Source organism: Akebia trifoliata, chromosome 4, assembly GCF_017979445.1.
Source record: "Akebia trifoliata isolate Shusen 1 chromosome 4, ASM1797944v1, whole genome shotgun sequence".
Lineage (NCBI taxonomy): Eukaryota > Viridiplantae > Streptophyta > Magnoliopsida > Ranunculales > Lardizabalaceae > Akebia > Akebia trifoliata.
The window spans coordinates 35,557,004-35,567,844 of NC_141378.1; the positions used below are offsets into that span (position 1 = coordinate 35,557,004).

At 34.6% G+C, this 10,841-nt stretch overlaps 1 pseudogene; it reads left to right on the plus strand.

The window, feature by feature from the left end:
- The first annotated feature begins 787 nt into the window (after window positions 1-787).
- On the plus strand, window positions 788-3,007 carry LOC147404805 (subtilisin-like protease SBT3 pseudogene; annotated as a pseudogene).
- The last annotated feature ends 7,834 nt before the right edge of the window (window positions 3,008-10,841 follow it).

Genomic DNA, 10,841 nt, shown 5'->3' on the forward strand with positions numbered 1-10,841 from the left:
GTTCCCATCCCTATCTAATTGATGATAAACCTAAATGTGAAGAAATATTATAGATGCACTATGGCGATGATACAGTGTATATATATGTGTGTGTGTGTGTGCAAGACAGAGAAACAAAATTCGTTTGTGTAGTAGTGTTATATATTTTAATTATAGAGAACTTTCTCATATAATTATTAGATCATCGTAAATATCGAAAGTGTTCCAAGTGTTGACAGATATTTCACATATAAAAAAGATTTGTCAACACTTAAAATAACAATTTGCCAGTACTATATGATAGTTCTGTTAACACTTATAATATTAAAGGTATTTACAATAACATCAATCAATACTTATTTGAAAATATGTATCTTTCTTTTAAGCCTACGCTACAAATCTCAAGATAAGGAGCGTGATGACAGGTTGACGGCAGCCAGGTGTAAAAATTTTGCCCATTTCCTAGCAAAATATTGTTTTCTACGACGGATTAATTAAACTTTGTTTGGTTTTTTCGCCAAATCATTTAATTTGTATTAGACAAACCATGCAACAACAAAGAAACTTAGCTTAAGCCATAGATATTAAAACAATAATTATAAACTTAGTTTAGTCTATACAGGTCATTTCAATCGGTTTCTTTAACCCCATTAGATTGGACGACTTCGTATAAATAGGTATGTTGTTGAACTGATCATAACACATGCAACCAATGTTCCATCTGTCCCTAACCATGGACCACATCATCACTTTCAACCTTCTCTTCTCTCTCTTCCTTTTCTCTCACATTGCCACATCATCTTCCACCATGGACCCACGTGGAACATACATCATCCACATGGACAAATCAGCCATGCCGGCCCCCTTCTCGACGCACCATAACTGGTACACGTCAACACTCTCCTCGCTATCAGCACCCGATGTCATTGCCCCAACCCATCTCTATACTTATAATCATGTCATAGATGGGTTCAGTGCCGTGTTGTCCCAATCACAGCTCGCTCAACTGGAGCAAATGCCAGGCCATGTCGCCACATATCCAGAGACATTTGGCCAACTCCACACCACCCACACCCCAAATTTTCTAGGCCTTAAAAAACATGTTGGATTGTGGCCTAAGGGAGGATTTGGGGATGATATGATCATTGGTATTATCGACACTGGAATCTGGCCCGAAAGTGAGAGTTTCAATGATCGTGGCATGCCACCAGTACCCCAACGATGGCGCGGAACATGTGAGACAGGAACAGAGTTCAATTCTTCATATTGTAATCGGAAACTGATTGGTGCTCGGTCTTTTAGTAAAGGCATGAAGCAACGTGGCCTAAACATATCGACCACCGATGATTATGATTCTCCTAGGGACTTCTATGGACATGGCACCCACACATCCTCAACTGCTGCGGGATCTCGTGTCCCAAATGCTGACTACTTTGGGTATGCAAAGGGTACGGCAGTTGGAGTTGCCCCACTTGCCCGGCTCGCCATGTACAAAGTTTTGTTCTTGAATGATACTTATGACTCTGCCGCGAGCGACACATTGGCTGGCATGGACCAAGCCATAGAAGATGGGGTCGATCTAATGTCATTGTCATTGGGTTTCTTTGAAACACCATTTTACAACAACCCAATTGCATTGGGCGCATTTGCAGCCATGAAGAAAGGCATCTTTGTCTCTTGTTCTGCCGGGAACAGCGGCCCTCATGCCTACACTATCCTTAATGGTGCTCCTTGGATCACAACAGTGGGTGCAGGGACTATCGATAGAGACTATATTGCTCATGTGACGCTTGGTGAAGGTGATGTAACAATCAAAGGAAGATCAATTTATCCTGAGGACTTGTTTGTATCAGGTGTTCCCTTATATTATGGACTTGGCAATATAAGCAAGGAGAATTGTGGAGCTCTCGACCCAAAAGATGTCTTCGATAAGATAGTTTTCTGCAAATTCAATGATGAATCGAATATTTATGCACAAATATATGAAGTAAATAGAACAGGTGCTGCAGGAGCAATCTTCGCTACGGATTCAGCGCAATTCATGCACCCCGATGATTTCTTTATGCCGTTTGTGGCTATAAGCCTAAACGATGGAAAGGTGGTTGAGGAATATCTAAGCAAGGCGACCCAACCGCCTACTGTGGACATCAAGTTTAGGATTACAGTATTGGGTACTAAACCAGCTCCTCAGGTGGCCTACTTCTCATCGCGTGGGCCTGACCGTAGATCCCCATGGATCTTAAAACCCGATATATTAGCCCCCGGTGTTGATATATTGGCAGCTTGGGTGCCTAATAGGGGATTTGCACCAATTGGGAACGATTACTTGCTTACAGATTACGCTCTAGCGTCTGGTACATCCATGGCCTCACCCCACGCAGTTGGTGTGGCAGCATTGCTGAAATCAGCTCATCGTGATTGGAGCGCTGCTGCCATCCGATCTGCAATGATGACCACAGCAGATATTCTCGATAATACAAACAGTGGGATCATTGATATGACCACGGGAACATCGGGGACCCCACTTGATTTCGGGGCAGGGCATATAAACCCCAACAAAGCCTTAGACCCTGGTCTTGTTTATGATATTGAGGCTAAAGACTACATCAATTTCTTATGTGGGCTAAACTACACAAACGATGAAATTCGGATTATTACTAGGACTTGGAATTACGGTTGTGAACAGAGTAATCTCGACCTTAATTATCCATCATTCATTGTCATTCTAAACAATACAAACACGACAAGCTACACGTTTAAGAGGGTGTTGACAAACGTTGATGATTCTCGATCGCTTTATCATGCGGTGGTGTGGGCTCCAACGGGTATGAAAATTACTGTGGAGCCTGACACAATATCCTTCAGAGGTCAGTATAGCAAAGCTGAGTTCACAGTAGGAGTTGAGATTGATTTGGGAGGTTTTAGGGCAGAGAGTGACTACTTTGGGAATTATGGGTATCTGAGCTGGTATGAGATTAATGGGAAGCATGTTGTAAGAAGTCCCATTGTTTCTGCATTTGCCCCTTAAGCCATAGATTATGTTTCTTTAGCTGTTCGGGTCGATCTTAGACCTTGAAACATTTTGGATTTTGTACTTCATTTGTTTGGTGTTTGGATTCAAATATTCCAAATCAAGAATAATATGCTTACAGCTATATATATAATCCAAAATTAAGGTTCTTCTGTCATTTTCACAATGAGGTATATATCGTACTCGCATATCTATTTGAAATTTGAGTACAAGTCGGATATAGATATCCTTTAAAAAATTGGATAAATAATCGTATATGAATATCCTTAGCAAAAGTGGGTAATAAGTCGGATTAGGAATCCAGATATAGAGTTAGATAAGGATATGGATATATGCTTTATCCAACCCATTGCCAGCCCTAGATAACCATGTATATGCTAAAAGAGTAAAATCCAATACACTCAACTGTTTAACTCGAGATCTCCCGCCTTTTCCCCTTTTTTATGGACAGGTGACAGTTTTTAATTGATTTAATCGCTTAGAAACCTCTTTGTTAACATTAAATCTTTATTCGAACATGACATTAATACGAGCAAGTTAAATGATGCTAGTTTCAAACATTAATGTGATTTCATCATATTTTAAATTGCAAACTGTGAGGTATTTTAACATACGATGATCGTATCAATAGAAACATATAACAACTTAAATCACATAGCTTCCATCATCGTTTAAATCCTTGATTTTGTTACTTTTTAAATCATCCACAAACATGTACTCCAATTAATATGGATCCAAAGAGTTTTTATTCCAATTAATTTTTTTCAACCCATTATGAATTATAAGAAGTCTTTTATTTATCATATTATATTGTGCTAAGATTTTCATTGTATTGGAATTCAGATTATCCATACTATCTATAGGTCACAGAATGGAAATATCTAACTAGAAAGCCTTTTGGATGAAGTGTTAGGTTTAAAAAACTGGTGAAATGCTTTTTAACATTTCCAAAGATTAGTGGTATAAAACAATTCTATTAATGTATGGTTAGTCACAGCAACAAAGAACAATTGACACAATTATTTTTTGGGGGAGTATGACATGGATGCCAAGTCTGCTAAGCTATGAAGTGCAAGGGTCACTTGCGTAATGCTTTTCTTAAGGGTGCTTAAGTCATTTGAACTATATATACTTATTTTAAAACCCGAATTAATAGAATTAGTGTGGCTCAATTTTCTTAGTTATAAAAGGAAGAGAGTTACTATTGCCACACCAACTGTGTGCAATTCTTTGGTGATTTTCATAGGAGTTGGTGTGGCATTAGTAAAAGGAATTGCAATCCCATTTTTTTCCATAGTTATAAAAGGAATCTTTTTGTATGAGCCAGGTAAATTTTGTATTGTTGCTTGCATTTTTCTATTTATTTCTTTGGTGATTGTTATCATGATTTCCAATGGCGAGAATCATGGTTTTAAGGTAAATGAAGTAGCAGTATACTAAAACTTGCACTGAAAATTGAAAATTATCAAAACGACACATTTTTTCATTTTGAGGAAATAATTTTCCTTTAACGCTTATAATACAAGCACTCAACTCCATGTCTACTCTTCACTCCACATGTCACAAACTTTTTTGGATTAACTGATCGGTTGTAAAACTTGTTGTGTAAAATAGAGATTAAAGAGATAGACTTTGGGTAAGTCAAATTCGTTCCACAGGGACAGTTGGGATTCAAATGCTCATTCGATTAAAAACCAAAATAGAGTTTTAAAACAGATTCTTTAAAAACAAAACAAATTTGTTGCATAAATAAAATGAAAATTAACTTGCAATTGGAATTAAAACAGAAACTATAGAGGTTGAAGATAAAAGAAAGGGAGATTAGAGAGTTCAATGTAGCCTTCACAAACCATCCATAATGTAGATTAATTCTGAATCTAACTCAATCCATGTAACAAGTCATTACTCATAGATCGGAAAGTAGAGCCGTTTAATCATTGAACGTAATCAAAGATCATTAATGAAAATACTGATTTAATTAAGGTTGCTTAATCTATATTTCAATTCTTCACAGAGTATAGCCATTCTTGAACTTATCTAAGTAATGGCTATCAAAGCTTGAATCATAAACATAAGCTAAGGGATCTAATCAAAGGAGAATTTACAGAATGATTAACAAGATAAGCAAGAATAATGAATTTAAAACTACATTAAATGGATGGACTTGCTCTAGTATTATTGAACTCTCTAAGGAATTTCTAGCCAATCATTGCAAGGATTATAGTTGTAGAAAATAATAAAAGAAAAGAGAAGATGGGTGAAGAAGATGAAGATGCAACTTAGTTCCTTCTTAAATGGATCTCTAAAAGAGTTACAATAAGAAAGAAAGGATGAAATCACTCTTGTTGTTCTCACTACAATCAAAAGCTCTCTCAAAGAAGAAAATTATAGAGAATTAAAGAAAGAAAATGAAAAATTAAAGAAGAAGAGAAGGGCCTTTCTCTGAAATCAACTCTCCAATTTATAGTATTCGTAATCGGGTCATTGGGTTGATTTTTCGGATGATTTGCTTCGAAAGACCCATTCTGTTACAACCACCGAAGTGTCTAGAACATCTTGTGCACATCTCGAGGAAAAATTCCTTGAGATCACCACGAAGCACTAGAGCCCAACCACGACGCGGTGACGTGGCAAGTTTTGTTGCTCATTTTTGGTCACTTTTCTTCTTTTTGCACGCACATTGTAACCGACTTTGTTAATCGTGATAAAACTTTCACGTGCGCTTTATTTATCTGCAATTAACAATAATATCTCATTAGCTCTATTAATTTGGATAAATAATTTAATTTTGTAATTATTTATGGGAACTAACATTTATATGATGATTATCTTAGTGTAATTGCGGTCCCAAAATTGAATAATTGGGACCTTATCACTAACTCTCCAAAATCTAATTTCCATTCAAAATGGGATTTCTACTAGGGCTTCAACTTTTAGGCTAGCGAAGCCCGAACCCATTGGTGTGTACCCAACCTTTGGTCAGGTTTGGGTATAATTAGCTTGGGTTCGGTTTCAAGTTTGAGTAAAAAAAAAAAAAATGCCCGACTCAAATCATGTTGGGTTTAGGCATAGGAATCAGACAGCTTGGTTTGCCTGAACTTGAACTTAATATGGTTATGATTCAAAAATATTTCTTATATCTTGGTTCTTTCGCATTCATAATTCATATTTTACTATGTTTTCTTTTGTTTATGTAATTTAATATTTCCATTCAATGATTATATTATAACTTTAAACATTTGTTTCATTGAAAATTGCAATTAGTAGTAAATAAAGATGGCTACTTTAGTTAATCATCATTTTCTTCTTATTTTAATTTACTTATATTTTGTGTATGCATATTTTGAAACATACTTTTAGAAATTAAAAAAAAAAAATTTAAGTTCTAATACATACCACTTATCTTTATAGAAACCCTTATCATTACTAAATTGTTCAGCATGAATGGGGAAATGAATTAAATCGAATAACCTGACTAGGGGTGGGTTCGGGTTGGTCATGGGCTCAAGTTGGTGTTTGTCGTCAAGTTAGTGTTGGGCTCAGGTTGAATCCCAACTCAGCCCAGCGTACACGAGTTGCAACCCTCGTTTTTGTATAAAGGTAGTTAGTTTATTAAAGGGATTTCTAGGGTCAATGAAATTAGTTGATATTGTATTTTGCTCGACTTTCTTAGTCAAATATTGATTGTAGCCCCTAGTAGTCATCATTGTTGTAAAAAATGTTATAGAAGCAATGTGAAATTATTATAGACAAACAAAAGAAAGGAGAAAAAGGGGGAGATTTTGTTGGACCTATAGTTCGTTGGTGGCCCATTAAACCTATAAATTACCCACGATTTTAAAAGAAAGATTTTCTTTTGATTTTTCTTGATGAGGAAGTTAAGTCAATAATGAGAAATTCTAGTAATAGTTAGAGTGGGGAAAACCTCTATTTAGAAAGGATAAGGATCCTTTAATGGGTTGGATACTTATCTTAGAAGAGCTATGCCCTTTAGTACTCCTATCTATAAAAGAATGGATCGTCCTATCCTATTAAATGACTGAAACTCACTTTAGGAATCAAATTTCTAAAGTTTCTAAGTTAGAATCACTATATCTCAAATGTCAATTTAAGTCTAAGTTTTGTCATAGAGAAATAAGGATTGAAACCCTACACCAAGTATTACTTTCAAATGATAGACAAATCTTGAAAGAACTTGTGCTTTTAAATATAAGTGTTGATTTTGACCATTATTACTTCAAAAGTTATTTCGAATTTTGTAGGTATATTCTCTGTAAACCCTCACGAGTCAAACTCGTCCACTAAGGGTAACCTAGCGATTTAAAGGCTTACTGCATTCGTTAAATGCGGTTGAGAAGCCTATGAAAGTGGAAAATTTATTTTTTAAAAGACTAGAAAAAGATAAGTTTGGGGGTGTGTTCAATATCTCTAAACACTAATTTATCTGTACTTTTGCTAGGCATTTATTTCAATTTTCGTTCCTATTTCATTAGATTAGGTAAATAATTATGTTAAACCTCAATTTATCAAATTATATGTTCTACCATGCTAATTAGGGTTAATTGCATAAAATTAATGCATTTATCAAAAACTTGATTACGCGTGTTCATTATACAGATTAAATATCAAATCATCAATATGGACCACCAAATCAATAAATCAAGTGTGCATTACAATCTAGAAGACCAATCAAGCAACCATGCAAAACTGAAGATCCAGATGTCTCCAGATCAATGTGGCATAGTGAACATCCAATGTGATATTGTAAATCTCAAATGGAGTACTCTAAAAATTTTCCAGTGTGCTCCTCACGTGATAGTATACCCAAGAGTGATAACGACTATTTTTGGGTCCTTCAAGAGTACCTAATGTCTATAAATAAATTATATTCCTAATTAGGAAAGGTTCTTGGCCCATGGTCTATTATCTCTTCTCCCCTTAATGCCCTTGCATTTTTTTTTGTTGTAATTTACCATTTTTAAATAGATTTCATTTCTTAAATTTTTTGTAATTTCTCAAAGAGGAAATAATGTACCTTTGTTACTAAAGGAATACAAGTATTGGTTTCATTACTTTTCCTTGTATCCTTGCAATGCCATAAGCTAGACCTATCCATTAGAAAGAGGAGGAAGCCTAGGAGCAAGTTTTTAATTTTGTGTTTATGTTTTTTATCCTTCTATGATCTTTATGATTATTGTTCTTCAAGGTTTTATCTAACTCTAATAGATCAAAACTTTAGATGGATCTCTACACCTCTTATGCTTAATTTAGATGTTTTATGCTTAGATAAGATTAAGATAAAACATATTTAATCTAAATAATTGGTAGTAGGGGACTTTACACATTAGTGAGTGAAAGAGTCCTAACTATTGTATTATTTCAAGTTTCATGCTATATCTTCCAACCCAAGGAACTCACACCAAGTCCGTGGAGTTAAATAAAAAGAAGGATAGACTTAAATGTAATTTTATTTGCTAATCCTATGTTACTCTAATCATTAATGACTTTCTTATCTTGTTTCTTAGTATAATTTCCATCTCTATTGCTTTATTTTTCAGCAACATTTACTCTCCCTTTTTATTTCATAAAATACAAAAATTGATTTTAAAATTATAACTTAGATTAACTTTATTTTTCTTAGGTTAGTAATAACCTCCCTTTTTCTTGGGTTTGATCCTTTACTTGCCTCACAAGTTAAAGAGAGTATAAACATATTAATTTTTGATAAGATGATGACAACATCAAAATTTTGGCGTCGTTGCCGGAGAAAGGTGTAGTTGTTTCGAGTTTGGTTGAAGTTAATTTTATTTTTTTTTCTTTATTTTTTTCTATTTTTATTTTCTATCGAAAAAATTATTTTCAAAAAATAAAATTTTACTTGTCTTGATTACAACCAGGAAGTATTTCCAAGATCTGTAGACAAATTTTAAACACAAATTTCAAGATTTCAATGTGACGCAGTCAATATTCACTACTTTACATTGAGTCCAAAGACTTGACTCTTCTGCTTTTAACACAATTCTTAGTTTTACTTTTGGATTGTAACAGTAGGTTTAGTTTCTATTTTGTTCAATTTCTAATACTCTATTTTCTTTTGTAGGTTGGAGAAATTTTTGGATAAAAATATCAAGTTTAATCCATTAGATTCAAGATTCATTCCATCTTGCTATTTTTCTTTAATTTTTCTGCATTTTTAGTTAGGATTATTTTCTATTTTAGATCCATTTGTATTAGGAACTTTGTAAAAATTTCATTAGTAAATTAATTATCCAAAAAGGTTTAGATTGTAATAGACTAGAGAATGATGATAGTTGGATGTACGATACCATCACGACTCATTAGCAATGTAAAATTATTATAGAGAAAAAAAAAAGAGGGAGATTTTGTTGGACCTATGGTGGCCCATTAAGCTTGTAAATTACCCATGATTGTAAAAGAAATATTTTCGTTTCGTTTTTCTTGATGAGGAAGTTAAGTCAATAATGAGAAATTCTATAAATAGTTAGAGTGGGGAAAACATCTATTTAGAAAGACAAGGATCCTCCTTAGACTTGATAGTCTTTACTCACCTATAGGTCTCATCAATCATGATAATCAAGAGGATAGAATTGTAAAAGATTATAGTTTCTACAGAATTCTTTAAGGGGGTAAAAGAGCCTAAGTCCTAGGCTTTGGGTCAAATCCTAGATAACTAAGTTAGATGGCATGTAAATATAGACTTAGGTTTTAGACATTAAGGTCATCTAGCCTAACTAATCTTCTAACAACTTAAGGTTAGTAATGACTTTGTTCACAAGTTCTGGAGGAATTTGGTAAAGTTGTCAAAACTCATTGAACTTGGTCCAATTACTTGACACTTCTTAGAGTGTGGATAGACTTGGAGTTCATAAGTGTAATCTACCTTAGTTTAGTTTTAACAAGATGAGGTTAAGGTAGTAATTACACTTATGTGGGGACCAATTTGATTAAGGGTCTTTGTTAGAAGAATATGCAAATTACAAGATGACTATGATGGTGGGTATATTGAAGGATTAAAAGATTGGCAAAAGGGTAAAAGTCATTTTGGGGAAGGTTAAAGGGTAATTAATCCTAAGAAAATTTGAGTGCACGTGGGTTAGAAAATTACTCAACAGAATTGGCCTTAGGTGGCCTGAGCAAATATATGCTTGGTTTTGGGTCACCCTTGGACCAAGAAAATTTTCCTTTTGGCCATAGGCGACTTTGGCCAGGCTTAAAATTTTTTCTGGCTATGGGTCACCCTTGGCCAGATTAAATTTTCTTTTTGGCTGTGGGTGACCCTTCGAGACACCAAAATTTTCTTCTGGCCGTGAGTTACCCTTGGCCAAGCCAAAATTTTCTTCTAACCATGGGTCACCCTTAGCCAGGCTAAATTTGTTTGAAAAATGGTCATCAGACCTTGTTTGTTTGAAAAATTAGGTATTTGAACCTTTTTGAAAGTTATTTTTGGTCAAACCCTTTCTCGAAAGATTTTTAGTACTCTCGAGCTCGGCCTAGGAAAAAATGGGGTGTTTACATCTTGTTGAGCTAAAAATCGATGACATTTTCTTATGCAAAAGCAGTGGAAACTGTCATAACTTGTTCAAGCAATAATATTGATCCTCCAATGAAGAACTCATCTCCAACAACGACAACATCGAAGTCGAAAGATACACCGACGCCATCTCAAACATATTAAATCTTTAAAAGTAGGTTTACTTGTCCAAGTGTTTCAAAAAGAAAAATGTAAGACTGTTGACCTACTTTGAAAGATATGATCTTCTATTCTAATCATTATCAAAATTTCAAGTCCAACTCCAGTATTTCTCAAAGA